This window comes from Sciurus vulgaris (genome assembly GCF_902686455.1).
Source record: "Sciurus vulgaris genome assembly, chromosome: 16".
Classification (NCBI taxonomy): Eukaryota; Metazoa; Chordata; class Mammalia; order Rodentia; family Sciuridae; genus Sciurus; species Sciurus vulgaris.
In genome coordinates, this window is record NC_136477.1 from 30,260,218 (window position 1) to 30,276,074 (window position 15,857).

General features: G+C 37.3%; 2 long non-coding RNA genes across 2 annotated transcripts in view; both read right to left on the reverse strand.

Annotated features, from left to right (window-relative positions):
- Positions 1–15,857, reverse strand: part of LOC306645974 — a 778,688-nt gene that overhangs the window by 29,035 nt on the left and 733,796 nt on the right. The window lies entirely within an intron of this gene.
- Positions 1–15,857, reverse strand: part of LOC306645975 — a 38,664-nt gene that overhangs the window by 14,825 nt on the left and 7,982 nt on the right. The window contains exon 2 of the long non-coding RNA XR_013759781.1: positions 9,323–9,382. This is a non-coding gene — a long non-coding RNA (uncharacterized lncRNA). The remainder of the gene's footprint in view (positions 1–9,322; positions 9,383–15,857) is intronic.

Genomic DNA, 15,857 nt, shown 5'->3' on the forward strand with positions numbered 1-15,857 from the left:
TGTGGCACTTATGCATACCTTCCCCAAACTTCTTAGAATGCCATCACCCTGATTCACAATGAAGATGATCCTGGCATTTACTTTATTGCTCAGACCAGACATTTGTCCCCAGCATCTCCTCCCTAGCCTCATCTTCAGCACACAATCCCAAATCCTCTAACACCTGAGTTGTGCTGAGTTGATCTGTTCTATTCATCCCTTCACCCCTCCAATATCATTCTGATCCAAACTCTGCTCATGTCTTCTTAGAAGTATACCAAACACCTCTAATTGGATGACTTCCCTCTGCCTAGCCCAGCTCTTCTCTCTTATAGTTTCTCTACAACCTCTTTGAAAACAAAGGCAGTTCCATGCTCTTGTCTTCCACTGCCTCTTATCACACTGTCATTTAGAAGTCTTCAACAGTGTGCAGTCTCCCAAGCTTGCTTTCAACTTATGCACCTTTGCTCCGAGGGTGCATGCTAGAGCAGTAGTCATGAAAGTCTGTTCCCAAGACCAGCAGCATCAGTATCACCTAGCAACTGTAGAGAAATTCAATTTTCAGACCTCAGCCAAGATCTCTGATGATGAGACTTCAAAAATTTGTGTTTTAAAACACCTTGCCATGAGTCTGATGCATGATGAAGTTTGTGCTGAACTTTAAATATTCAAACATATTCTCAATTGGCTGTTAAGATAGTGCAATTTTACATCTATAAGAAATTCTTAGGGTTCTCACTTTCTCAAATGACAATTCCATGACTGGAATGGCCAGCTAATTAATGGAAATGCTGGAAACAGCAGCTGCATCAGTGAAATATGGTGTTTTCACTATACAGTGCTGCTTACAGTACAATTTTTCTGCAAACAACCAAAAGAAATCCATGGTTATGTGAATAAATGGTAGGAATTCTTGGTCATGTAAACCTCTGATAAAACAACTCATTTCTACAGACTTTGTGATCAGAGAATGGAAGTTTTAATTAATGTCAGAAAGTTATTGAAAGTGATCATTACCTTTTTTATCTAGAAAGCTCATTATTATCTTCTTTATTTCTTGATCATTTCCTTTATTTTCCTGACAAGTACTGAGATGTGGACTATAAGCTCCAGTAGGACAAGCATTATTTCTTCTAATTACTAATCTAATAATTATTAATTATTAATAGAGAGTTATTTCTATTATTACTAACTGAAGAACACAGATTCTCAGAATTATATAACAGGGTGCTTGTGAAGTGTGCCAGTCACTTCTGTATGCTACATTGCTACATGCTATCAAGAGTGGTCAAACAATGTTTGAGAGAAATGTGAAGACCTATATTATAATTTTAGCTGTAAACTAGTAAATATTTTTTCTTAGAATTGTTCCAAGAAAGATGCAAATGTATATTAAGAGGATGTTCCATGAAGATATTTTTATAATAGCAACAAATAGGCAGGATAACTTCCTAATAAATTAAGACATATTCATGTTAAGGGTTGCTATCCAGCTATTACCACTAATGAAGGTTCATTTATATATTTTTTTTTATTTTTACAGACTGCATTTTGATTCATTGTACACAAATGGGGTACAACTTTTCATTTCTATGCTTGTGCACGATGTAGATTCATACCATTTTTGTAATTATACATGTACATAGGGTAATGTTGTCTGCCTCATTTATATATTTTGATGAGGAAAACTCTCCAATACATATACACTCTTACATGAAAGAAGTCAAGCTATGACACATTTACAATTTATAAAAATTTAGTTTATAGAAGCACAAAAATAATTATATGCCTATAATATATAACATATACAATGTATCAGATGACTGCCTTCTGAAGTATTTCCACTCCCATTCATCTTTCCTTTATTGTGCTTTATCTATTAAGGTTTAATTTACTTTCAATAAAATGTGCACTCTGAAGTGTGAAGCTCAATGGCATCTTATAAATACATGTACCTTTATACCTACCACCCAGACCAAGATATAGATCAAGATATTTCTAGCATCCTGGAATATGTTTCTTTATATCCATGTTTAGTTAAGTCCCTCCATACCCAACAAGAGAGTTATTTTTCTGATTCCTAGCCTCACAGATTCATATTGCTTAAATTTCGAATTTCACACAGATGGAATAATGCTACATATCCTTTGTTAGTATGTTTTCCACTGCTGTGACTAAAACACCTGACTGGGACAACTCAGAGGAGGAAAAGTTTATTTGGGGATCATGGTTTCGGAGGTTCAGTCCATGATGACCCAACTCCATTGCTCTGAGCCCAAGGTGAGGCAGAATTACATGGCAGAATGGTGTGGCAAAGAAAAATTGCTCAGCTCATTTTAGCCAGGAAAGAGAGAAAGAGAGGGAGGAGCCAGGGGGCAATATATAACCTCCAACAGTATGGCCCCAGAAATCTACTTCCTCTAACTGTACCCAATCTTCCTACTCACCACCCCATACTGCAGACCTTCCAAATTTTTAATCCATCAAGTGAATTAATCCTCTGATTAGGTTACATCTCTCATAACCTAACCATTTCTCCTCTGAACATTCTTGCATTGACACAGGAGCTTTGGGGAGACACCTGGTATCCAAACCATACCATATTCTTTTGGATATATAGCTCCTTCTACTCAACAGAATGCCTTAGAAATTCACCAGTGCTGTTACATGTCAGTAGATATTCCTTTTTATCACTGAATAGTATCCCACTGGGGAAGCATACTTCCATCGGTTCAGTCAGTATTCTGTTGATGGACATTTGGGTTGTTTCCAGGTATTGTTAAAGGTTCGTTAATTTTTGCAAACAAGACATCCCATCTGTTTTACCCTCTTTCTCCTGCCCAAGAGTCCCTTGCACATTATGCCTCTCAAGACTTCACTTGAGTCCAGATGTCTTTTATGACCACAAGGAACCCCATTGCTACATTTTTTCACTTATCCTTTTAAAATTAAACTTAACTTTAACTTAAAGCATGTGACTCAAACATCAGAAGTCACTATTACTAGATAATGTTTTCCTGGGACAGCTCCCCAGACTCAATGGAAAATTAGAGCAAGCAAAGGTAGTTTCCTCTATTTCTCCACATATATTATACCTGTAGCATTGTGCCATATGCAATATTTGTTAAATGTTAAATCTGTAACTTCATGTTGCCTTCATAATGGCCCAATACTGTTATAATATCTACAAATTTCATCAACAACAACATCATTAATTGGGTGCCTGCTATGAGCCAGATGCTCATACCTCAATTCCATTGCCAGTTTCACTTCAAATAACTGGGATTACTTAACAAACGACACAGCTACTTAAAGCCCACATTGCAGTGTATGTAAAATCAGAGTACTAGTTTTTATGGCTAAGAGGTTTTGCTGAGGCATAGAGTTTTGCATGGTGCCAAGAAGCCAGTAAATATGTAATAATTATCATCTCATTTTACTTTAAATACATTTATTAAATTTTATTTAATTCTGCAGTTTTGGCAGCATTTCCATCATCATCCTCTACCCCTTATAGTACTATTACTGCATGGCAGCTAGTTATTAATTTGCTTATTTCCCATCTTTTCTCACTAACATGCAAGTTCCTTGAGGATCAGAACTATGTCTCTTTTAAGAATTGTATTCCTATACCTAGAAGCACGCCTGATGTTCAGTAGATTTTAATATATAGTCATTGAATATATCAATGAATTTATGTAGTATCTATCTGGTTATGGGTGAGACTGAGGCTCAATACCTTACATTAACCTAGCAAGTTTAAGGCTTTGAGGGTGACCCATCTTTGATCTCCTCAGGAAGTCACATCTTCTTAATTTGTCCAGTAGGGGAGACCCCATTACTCAACAAAACAATCCTCCTGGTGATTGGTAGTTCTGATTTACAGGCTGAATTTTTTCCTTATCCTGAGCTGACAGTGCTGTGCAATATTAGTGTCTCTGAGTTGAAAGGGACTTTAGGTGAGAATTCCTATGCCTGAGTATCCAGCAGTTCCTGTTTGCCTGAGATGTCATGCTGGAGGGAGCGTTTAATTCAGATGAGAAATGACACCCACATCCTGATGCCTCGGCTGCCAGCAAAAGGCTAGTGACAACTTCCATTAGGCAGAAGGGCGAGCCAGGTGTCCCAGAAAAACTCCAACTTCTCAAATCTCATCTACCTAATTAGATTTTCTCTGCAGAGTTAGCTGGATGCCTTCCTCTGTGTCAAGCCCCAAGTGCTGCTTTAGAAAGTGTGCTGCTTCACTGTCGCAGTTCTGTAAAGAAGGAGCAGAAGCTGGGGATCATAGGACAGCAGGAGCTAGGTGACAGGAAGAACAAAGGGAAGAGGATTTGGGAGAGGAGAAAGATGCACATTAGAATATACTCTCTTCCATATTTAGCAGAATATGTTTTGTTTTCAGGCATTGATTTGTAGCAAGTGTTTAACCTTATTATGCTCAGAGTTTTGAGATTTGGGAGAAAAATACTCTTCCCAATCCATCCTGGATTCTGCAGACCTTTGCTTTTAGAAAAACTTTAAATGAGACTGTTGCCATTAATTCTAGACATCTAGGCTGCCTTTCTCTCCCTGGTTCAGAGAGTTTTATGCTGGAAGTTGGGGAGGTATGTTTCCTAGCTATTGAGGTAAATCTGCTACAGAAATGGTTATGAGTTCAGGACAGCAGAGGGGCTTTGAGATGTTCAAGGGGAAGGCTGGGTTTCTTTCAAAGCATTTTTTTCTGATGAGGTCACTGATATCAAATGTGTGTCGGGGGACATGCTTGTGTGTCTACTAAAGCAACAAAGAATCAAGCACAATTTCATTACAAGTTCAGAACAGAGAAGATACTTTTGTGTCAAACATTAAGGTTCACATGAAGAGAAATGCAGTGCACTAATTTTAATCCTAAATTCAAGACATAACATGTAGCCATGAGACATGATTTCTGAAATTTAGAAAAATCTCAAACTCTGGGTCTTTCCAAGAATACCCTCTGTACACAGAAGTTCATGATGTGACCCTAGGTAAGCACAAAGAGGAACTCCATTTCCTATTGGCCATCTCCACTGAAGAAATAATTTCTTTAGCCAGATGTAAGGCCTGAGTGAGATGGGGGTGGGTCAATTCAGACTTAAATTAAATAAAGACATGCCTTCTAGAAATGTGCAATACAGTGAAAAATAAACAGCACATATGCAGGTGACCACAGGACCTAGTCTACAGTGATAAATGTAATGTTAATCCCTATAGAGAAATTGGACTGAAGCTTCCTGAAAAGAGATTATATTTTACCACTAAGTGGGGGTCAATGAATCATACTATTAATCTATAGAAACAATTTAAAGTAATTAATTTAAGAAAAAAAAAAAAAAAGAAGGTGCTCTGTGGGACTTGCATGAATAGAGGAGATAGAGGAGACCTGTCTGTCCACCCAGAGTTTAGGGGATTCTGTGTGGTATTTGAGAGCCTATCAAGGGGACAGGAAGCTGAAACGGCAAGGGTACCCCCGGAGGAGAGGGCCTGGACTGTCATAGTGGTAAGTCAGGGACTGCATGAGGCAGTTGGGGGACTTTGAGCTGGGAAGGTCACTAAAAATGATGCTTACTGAGGGCAGTTCCTGACTCCTTGTTCTGCTCCTGGCAGGCGAGGTAAGAGAGTCTATTGATAGAGGTGGCACTTGAAAGGGTACATTGGTTGAAAGAAGAGATGGATTTGAGACTGAGGGGAACAGAGAAAAATAGGATAAGATATGTTTAGTTTCCATCTGTGCATAGTGTTTGGCTGTAATGGTTTGGCTATGAGGCGTCTCCCAGAAGCTCCTGTGTGAGACGACACAGGAATGTTCAGAGGTGAATGATTAGGTAATTAAAGCTACAACCTGATGGGTGGATTAATCCATTTGATGGATTAATAATTTAGATGGATTGTAGGGTGGTAATTGTAGGCAAGTAGGGTGTGGCTGGAGAAAGTAGGTCACTGGGAACATGCCTTTAGGGTTTATATTTTCTCTCTCTCTCTCTCTCTCTCTCCCAAACCCCCTTCTTGGTTGTGGTGTCCTGAGATGCTTTCCTCTATCATGCCTTTCCATCACAATGTTCTGCCTCACCAGGGTTCCCAGAGCTGGGCAATCACAGACTGAACCTCTGAAACTATGACTCAAACTATTTCTCCTCTTAATTCTTTTTTTTCTTTGTTTGTTTTGTTTTGTTTTGTTTTGATACCCGAGATTGAACACAGGAATGCTTAATCACTGAGTGACATCCTTAACCCTTTTTATTTTTTATTTTGATATAGGGTCTTGCTAAGTTGCTTAGGGCCTCCTGAAGTTGCTGAGACTGGCTTTGAACTTGCAATCCTCCTGCCTCAGTCTCCCAAACTGCTTGGATTACAGGCAACCACCACTGTGCCCAGCTATAAGTTGTTCTTGTCAGGTCTTTTGGTCACTCTGAAGCAAAGCTGACTAAAGCATTAGTCGAGGCTGGTTTTATCCTTCAACATCTATGTGGGGGCTACTACAAGACCAAAATGTAAGCAATTGCTTATTGTACAAAAGTAGCTTCTAAGTTCTGAAGCCCCAACCCCTTCATTTTGTCTTGTTTCAGGTCCCCACAACCTTACCCGTTTCCTGAAATTCTTTTGAGGAGGAATGCAAAATTGTATTAAAATACAAATAATATCTACCACATAATTCTGATGTAGTTTCAAATTCAGGCATCATTTTAATCCCGTGCATAGAGTTGTTAATCTTACTATAGTTCAGTGTTGGCCAGTGCCTCTTTCAAAGATCCTGCAGTTGTAGGAATGGAAAAAATTGTCCAGGGTGAAAAAGGTACAGAGCATTAGAAATATAGAAGGAGAGATCACTGGGGAGGGAAGGGGGAAAGTCGAATATAAAAGTGCTGTTGAGTTCCCTGATTTGACTAGGATCAATCCCACATTTCCATTTTTGGAAATGAAGCTCTTCAAACCTTAAGGAAGCTATAATAAGCCACAATACCAGGTCTTCTCTTTACAGTTGTATCAGTATCAAATGTCAAGTTCATCTCCTGGCACTTATGCCTAGCAAGTCATTACAGAAGAGATATCACACACCTACATATTCTGTAATAATGGATTATCATTTTTAATTGATGTAGTGTCAGCTCAGCATATTATCTTCCATTTTTATTCATGGAGAAAGATGGAACACTGAGCATTGAGCATTCATCACATTTGAGATTAAAATACTTTTAACATTAGAAATGTATCATTTAAAGGAAACATGCATATTTTTCTTATGGGTGATAGGGGACTATCAGGAAGGAGCTCAATCTGAGAATGGAAAGTACATGCTGAAATCCTTACTTATCATTCCATCTTGTATGTGGCATTAGTTAGCCCTGTTGACATCTCTGAGTCTCTGCTGCACAGGGTGACAATTCTGTGTGATTCACACCATTGTGGCACAAATTACAAAGAGAATCCATGGAAAACTGACTGATGGTCACCAAAAAAATTCTCCAAAAATGTTGGGTACTTCCAATCCTCTGTACACACTTATTGACTTATTAGGTTCCTTAAATTATGCTTAGAATGAAAATGAAGCAAACATATCTGTTATCTCACATTTTAATTGGTGTGGACATATATTCTAACAAAAACATTTCAGGGGCAAATTTGGAAAATTTAAATATAGAAAAATGAAAAGTACTGAAGCAAAATGTCCTTCCTCAAGTTACAGTCCTGCAATCCAAATGAACTAAGATAAACAGGTTTATGCAATTCTTTCCAGACAAATTTTTGTGCAACTCTCAGTGCATGCTTTTTTGTAAATACATAGGTAATCATTCATATTTATACAATGGCTCATAGTGTAAAATGTCTCCTGATCTTTGTTTATTGTACTTAATAATATATATTAGAGATCTCTTCATACTAGCATATAAATTTTCTTCATTTATGTTAATGTTTATAAAATTATCTAATGTAATATTTATTTAGTTTTTCAAATATATTTTATTGAACTGTTATTTAATGAGAAATGCAATATTTGTTTTCTTTTTTATTATAAACAAATCTCTGGTGTGTGTTTTAGTTCAAGAAATGTGGCCACCATGTTCAGGTACAAATCAAGAGACTGGCATAGCTTTATATAGGATGCTTTTATTTTCTTCTGAAAAGAAGTAAAAAAGTACACCTTTCCAATATTGTTAGCAAATTTAAAAATTTTGCCACTTGAATAGATAAAAAGAATTCCCTAATTTTTTCTTTCACCTAAATGTCTTTAGGGGTATAGTTAATCAAATTTTTAATTTCTTTATTATTTGTACTTTCTCAGTTATAAAGTATTTAAGATGCTTTTTCATTTATTTATTGTTCTTACTAGTTTTTTCATACATTTATTGACCTTTTACATAAGTAATTATTCTCCAGTTTCTCATTTGTGTTTTGCTTGTGATGTTAACATGAGAAGTTTAAAGTTTTTATGTGAGCGCATCTATTTTTTAATTTACAATTTACTGATTCTGAATTCTACATAGGATGCTTTGTCTATATCAAAATGATATGTAAATTCAGTCACACTTAATTTTAATAGTTGGTATATTCTTTTTATGTTAAAGTTTGATCTAACTGGGAGTTTCCAATTGTTTGGTTTATTCTTCATGTAAGAAGCAGGTAGAAATTCAAGTATAAAAAATATTACTGCAAACAATAAGAAAATTTAGGAGAATTTTTATTTAACAGAAATTGAACTCAGGGGCATGCAACCACTGAGCCACATCCCCAGCCCTATTTTGTATTTTATTTAGAGACAGGGTCTCACTGAGTTGCTTAGCACCTCACCATTGCTGAGGCTGGCTTTGAACTTGTGATCCTCCTGCCTCAGCCTCCTGAGCCACTGGGATTACAGGTGTGTGCCATTGTAACCAGCCAGAGAACATCTAAGTAATAAAATTATTAAATGATAATAAGTCTTCTGCAAGAACAATGACTTTCTATTTAATTTAACCTTGTAATATATGTGTATGTGTGTAGGTACTTCAGCAAAATTTTTGTTTACATAACATATACCTGGCTATTGCTTATTACCTATATATAAAATTGCAATATATATGATGATTAGTATACAATTTGCATTTTATTTTCTATTTTCATAAATTCTGTTCACAATATAGGAATTTTCTTAAGAAAACCCTTATCAAATTTATGCAGACAATAATATGTTCTGTTCTCCTCTGACACAGGAGCATAGTTGATTTTATTTATAATATCTTCATCAGCTAGCATAGAATTGCAGATAGCAGAAACCAAGACCATGCTTTTAAGCAGAAAGTTTTTCAAAATCACATCTTCGGCTCCAAGTTGGCTCCCTAGACCCTACCTGAACAACTGTGCAGAATCAGCTCCTCAAGGCAGCTGCTACCTTAGCCATACCAGGAAGCTGGAGAAATAGGAATATCTAAATTAGACAGAAGGTATTGGCTCACCTTTTTAAAACTTAAGAAACTATGCACATCCTTCCTCACAATTTCCTTGATCATCTGCCTCCAGACCTTGTCATTTTTACTTTTATATTGTCAGAGTTCCCAATATTTACTTCCTATAACCATGTTCCCAAAATAAACCTCTTCTTTGCTCTATATTTAAATCGATTCAGTGCTCATTGTCAGTCTTGTCCCCATGTTTTCACCACCCAATTTAAGTATCTTTTGTCATCAAGTTCTTTTCACAGAATTATCTCATGTTCTTTTTCAAGAAAATGACCAAAAGATATGCCTGAGCAATTCATATAAGAACTTTAAATGTCCATCAAATATGGAAAAACAACTTCATATCATTCATGTACTACCAACTCTAAACTGTAACAACATTATTATTATTAATTTATTTATATGCTGTTGTAATGGAGTCTACAAGTTACCCACTCCAAAGTTTATTCTGGTCTTCCTCATTACCAGTAAAATCTTGCTTTTGAGTATAGTGCTATCAAGAAAAAGATTCATTTCCTAGTTTCACTTGCAACTGAGCATATTCATGTGATATTCTGGTCAATGAGATGTAATTGAAAGTTTAATCTAGAATTTCTGGAAGTACTCATTTAAAATTCAAATCAGCTAACAGGGGCTCTATTCTGCACCTCTATTTTTTCCTCTTTCAAACTTCCAATAAGGAAATGATGGCTAGAACTCTAGCAGACTTAGGTGTGCCATACCTTGAAGTGGTAGAGTCAGGTACTGGATCACAGGACATGGGGACCCTTAACATAACAGTGAGCTATTTCTAAATCTCTTACACTTCAGAGAGAAATAAAATTTCTGTTGTGTTGACCGGTAGATGTGGCATTTTTGCTGTGTGCATCTGAACCTACTTTAATTGACAAACCCACAGACAAGATTTTGTTTATTTATTCATTTAGGTGGTGCTGGGGATCAAAACTAGAACCTCATTGCACTCTAGGCAAGCTGAGCCATGTCCCCAGATGACTGACGAGATTTTTAAATGTGTTTGCAAGAGTATGAAGGAAATAACAGAGCTCTATATGGTTAGTAAGAAAAAAACTTGGTAAAGAAATCTCGTACTCCATATGAAAAGTCCATGGGACAAAGTGATTTTACTCCTAGGAATATGGTATCATAAGTTATGATATTTCTAGGCAACTAAATAGTCTGAGGACAAACATTTTCATATGCCCTGGAATGGACATTCCAAACTATTTTATATAGAATAAAATAGCCTTATTGTAAATGTACACATAAAAATGAGATAAGAATGAGAAAGGCGGAGAGAAAGAGTGAGAGATTGTAGGGTAAAATGTGAGGAAAAAAACATGAAAGTCAAGGGCACAATGACCATGATTGACTTCAGAACAGTGATGAAGGCTGAGAACAAATTTAGCTTATGCATAGTAAGGGATTTAGGAGAGATTGGAGCAGGAAGAAATTCTGTCTGATCCAGCTCCAGAACAGCACTCTAAAGTAGAGGAGAGATTGTGACAAGGCTTAGAAGCTGAGTGTCTCCTTCACTGTGACGAGTACATGAGGAGAAGGAGCATCTACCATAGGGTTCAGGACCCAGAATCCAAACGCTGATAATCGAAGAACATTAGAAGAAAAGCCACAGGAAATCACAGAAAAACAAATAATCCTGAGTCTTACAGGATCCAGATTATCTCCATGGAAGAAGAGGGTTAGAACTCCTATGGACAATCAATAACCAATAGGAGATAGGAATTAGAAGATAAAGGTTCTTCTTATAACCCTTGAGGTGCCAGTGCCTGAAAATTTTACCAATCGAAATTTTATGTTAATATGTATAACCAGAAAAATGGGAGATTACACTCCATTTATATATACCAAAATGTATAAATGCATTCTACTGTCATGTACAACAAATTAGAACAAATAAAAAAATGTAAAAGAAAAGAAAAACACAGGGAACTTATAGTCAAGGAGATGGTTCTTACCTGGCCTGACAATGGGACAGTGACCAGAGCAGGCCTATGGAAGTACTTTGGGATGTCACTTGAGCTGAGTTCTTCATCTGAGTTTGACAGTGTTTGCCTGGTAATAATTCACTAAACCATACATTTGATGTGTGATATTTTCTATACTTATGATTTATTTTACAATAAAAATACTTAAAAAAAAAAAGTTCATGTTAACCTCAAAGCAGGCCTGTGACCTGGATTACTCAGGAGGCTGAGGCAGGAAGATCATAAGTTTAAGGCTAGCCTCAACTAGTCAGCAAGGCCCTGTTTCCAAATAAAAATAAAAAGGGTTGAGAATGCAGCTCAGTGGTAATGTAGCCCAGGTTCAATCCTCACTACCCAGAAAATAAAAAGAAACAAAATAACATGTTACAAAGGTCTAGGATGCAGTGCAGTGGTAGAGAGCTTGCTTAGCAGGTGTGAGGTTCTGGGTTCAATCTGCAACAAGCACACAAACAAACAAACAAATTCAACTTGCATGTTGACTTGAAATCACATTCCTCATAGGAGTTCCTTCCAGGATCCTCTAATTAATTATGAATCATTCCCCTTTTCAATGATTCACATGGCATCTGGGAGGACTATTTCTAAAATGTATATCCAGCCTTGATTATTTGCCTGTTTAAAACACTTCAATGGTTACACAAGATTTTGATAATAAAACTCATGATTTTTAACATGGTTTATGTAATCATTCCTGATGTGACCTTCATATGCATTTCTAGCCTCATCATTTGGCATTTATCTCCAAACGCTTTTTCTAGATCAAACACAAAACTGTCTAACAAAAGTTCTATTGGGCTGACTATTATTGTCTTAGCTTGGAACAGGAGTGTGTGGACACAGCATGGAATGACGATAGGAAAGACTGAAGGAAGGGCATGTTACATTGGGCAGACCCTTCAGTAGAGGTTCTGATATGTGGTTTAAGATGATAGGCAGAGAGTACACCATAGGACCCAGCACAAAGGACCAAGATCTAGAGCAGTGGTTCTTAAGCTTCACCAGCATCAGAATCATCTGAAGGTCCAGCCCCTATGTTCTAATTCAATATTTATATTTTCCACAAGTTTCCAGATATTGCTCTTGCATTATACTCTGAGAACTACTAATCTATGGTAATTTCTGTGGTTTGGATGTAAGATGTCCCCCAAAATCTCACATGTGAGACAATGCAGGAAGGTTCAAGAGGAGAACTGATTGGGTGGTAAAAGTCTTAACCCTATCAATGAATTAATCAAGGATGGGATTGATTGAAATGGTAGGATGTGGCTGGGAAAGGTGGGAATTGGGGCATGGCTTTGGGGTATATATTTTGTATCTGGAGAGTGGAAATACTCTCTCTCTCTCTCTCTCTCTCTCTCTCTCTCTCTCTCTCTCTCTCTGCTTCCTGATCACCATGATGTGAGCCACTTCCCTCCACCACGCTCTCCCATCAGTCTCACCTCAAGCCCTGAGGATTGGAGTCAGCCTCCTATTGACAAGGACCTCCAAAACTGTGAGCCCTCAAATAAATCCTTCCTCCTCTATAATTGTGCTGGTCAGATCATTTAGTCACAGCAGCGAAAAAGTTGACTAAAACAGTGATACACAGAAATAACAGAGAAGGATTTTCCCCATCTGATAGGCAACAGATAGAATCAGAGAGAGACAGAGGATTGGTGTTTTAAAGGGAAGTTGTGGACAACAATGTTGTGTAAAATAGCTGTTTTTGTCACCTTTCATTGCTGTGAGGAGGAATAGTTTATCTGGGGCTCATGGTTTCAGAGGTCTCAGTCCATAGACAGACTGCTCCACAACTCTGGGCACCCAAGGTGAGGCAGAAAATGATGGCAAAAGGGCATGGCAGGGAAAAGCCTCTCAGGACGCGTGGCAACAGACAGCAGAGTGAGTGAACTCTGCTCACCAGAGACAAAATGTAAAACCCAAAGACATGCTGCCAGTAACCTACTTCTTCCAGTTATGCCCAATTAATCTATATAAGCAGATCAATGCACTGATTACATTAAGGCTCTCATAACCCAATCATTTTATCTCTGAACTGTCTTGCATTGTCTTATGCATGAGGTCTTGGGGGACACCTCACATCTAAAACATTACAGCAACTACAGCCCAGATAGATACAGTGAGCACTGGAGAAGAATTGGCAGAATATGGACAGTTTGAATTGTGTATGGCTGGTAGGAAGGTGGTGAACTGTGCAAGGGTGTTCCAAGAGCACAAGTATTTTTACTTCACAGCTTCAAAATCTGAGTGCTTACTGTGTCATGGCAATTCTAATAGCATGAGATACAAAAGCAAAAAGAGAGAGCCCATGCAATGGAGAAGAGAAGAAGCTGTCTTTTTGCTGAGCCACACTTGCCTGTTCATGTGCTAAATGTTTTCTGTGCATTGATTCATTTCAAATTAAAATCCAGGCTATGTTAGTGGCCAGGGTTAGTTTAATTAGCATTTGTGAGTTTCCTTCAAAGAGTTCAGTTTAAAATGTCATAGCAACTCCCTGCAATCAGTTAAGATGAGTGATAGAATCAAAGCCACAGATGCTGGAAAATGATTCCAAAGTCATGGTTTTGCCCCTCTCTACCCTTCTCCTCAAATGTCCGACAACCTCATCTCTGCCTTCCAGAGTTTACCTCAGAGGAAACAGAGTGTCCTTCTGAAATCCCACGGTGCCCAGTGTGTGTGTGTCTCCTGTGTTCTGTACTTACTCAACCATGGCTATTTATAAGCTTGCATATTCCTCTGCCAGTTAAAAAATTCCTCAGAAGAACTCTGCATTCCCTCAACTCAGAATGTGACTTTACATTGCATATGAAAGTGTTCAGATAAGTATGTTGAAATGAATAGGAACCAAACTTTTCCACAACAAACCACTGAAGGCCTAACAGTATTTATTCACCGATTTGATTTATTTACTTAAATGTGTTTGATTATAATGATACTGGTAGCTTTCCCAAGAAGTACGCTTCTCACTGAAAGGAAATTATGGTGTATCAATTTCATAAATTAGTTTTTTTTTCATTCACAATATTAATTTAGGCTATTGAGAAGGTGAAATTATTATATCCCTTGTTAATTATTAGAAGAATGAACTTGTTTCTCCTGTCAAACATGACAGGTTTGAAAATCTGAATGGTATTATAGTCCTCATAGTACCTCATAGTACCTTTTAAAACTATTTCATAGAATCTGATAGAATGTTAAAATATTCCAGGGATTAGCATGTTTACTTGTAACCCAACCTATTTTATTGCTTTAGCTTCATGTTTTTGAGGTAGTAAGAAAAAAATAATGCTCTGCTCAAAACCTACATATGACCTGCAAGTGCCATTTTATATATTTATTTTTTGTTTTGATTCATTGTACACAAATGGGGTGCAACTTTCATTTCTCTGGTTGTACATGAAGTAGAGTCACACTGTTTGTGTAATAATACATGTACATAGGGTAATGATGTTTGTCTCATTATATTATCTTTCCATCCCCCTACCCCCTCCCCACCCTTCATTTTCCTCTTCACAAGTCATCCTTTCTCCATTCTTGCCCTCCCAACCCCCATTATGTATCATCTTCCACTTATCAGAGAAATGTTTCAGTCTTTGATTTTTTGGGGATTGGCTTATTTCACTTAGCATGATATTCTACCACTCCATCCATTTACCCGCAAATGCCATAATTTTATTCTTCATTACTGAATAATATTCCATTGTGTGTATATACCACAGTTTCTTTATCCATTCATCTATTGAAAGGCATCTAGGTTGGTTCCACAATCTAGGTGTTGTGAATTGAGCTGCTATAAACATTGATGTGACTGTGTCACTGTAGTATGCTGATTTTAAGTCCTTTGGATATAGGCCAAGGAGTGGGATAGCAGGGTCAAATGGTGGTTCCATTCCAAGTTTTCTAAGGAATGTTCATACTGCTTTCCAGAGTGGCTGCACCAATTTGCAACCCCACCACCAATGTATGTGTGTACCTTTTTCCCCACTAACACCTATTTTTGTTTCTATTCTTGATAACAGCCTTTCTAATTGGGGTGAGATGAAATCTTAGTGTAGTTTTGATTTGCATTTCTCTAATTCTAGAGATGTTTGAACATTTCTTCATTTTTCTGTTGATTGCTTATAGATCTTCTGTGAAGTGTCTGCTCATTTCCTTAGCCCATTGATTGATTGGGCTCTTTGTATTCTTGGTGTAAAATTTCTTGAGGTCTCTATGAATTTTGGAGATTAGTGCCCTATCTGAAGTGTGTGTGGAAAAGATTTTTTCCCACTCTGTAGGCTCTCTCTTCACATTGTTGATTGTTTCCTTTGCTGAGAAAAAACTTTTTAGCTTGAATCTATCCCATTTATTGATTCCTGCTTTTGTTTCTTGTGCTTTGGGAGTCATGTTAAGGAAGTCTGGTCCTAAACCAACATGATGAAGA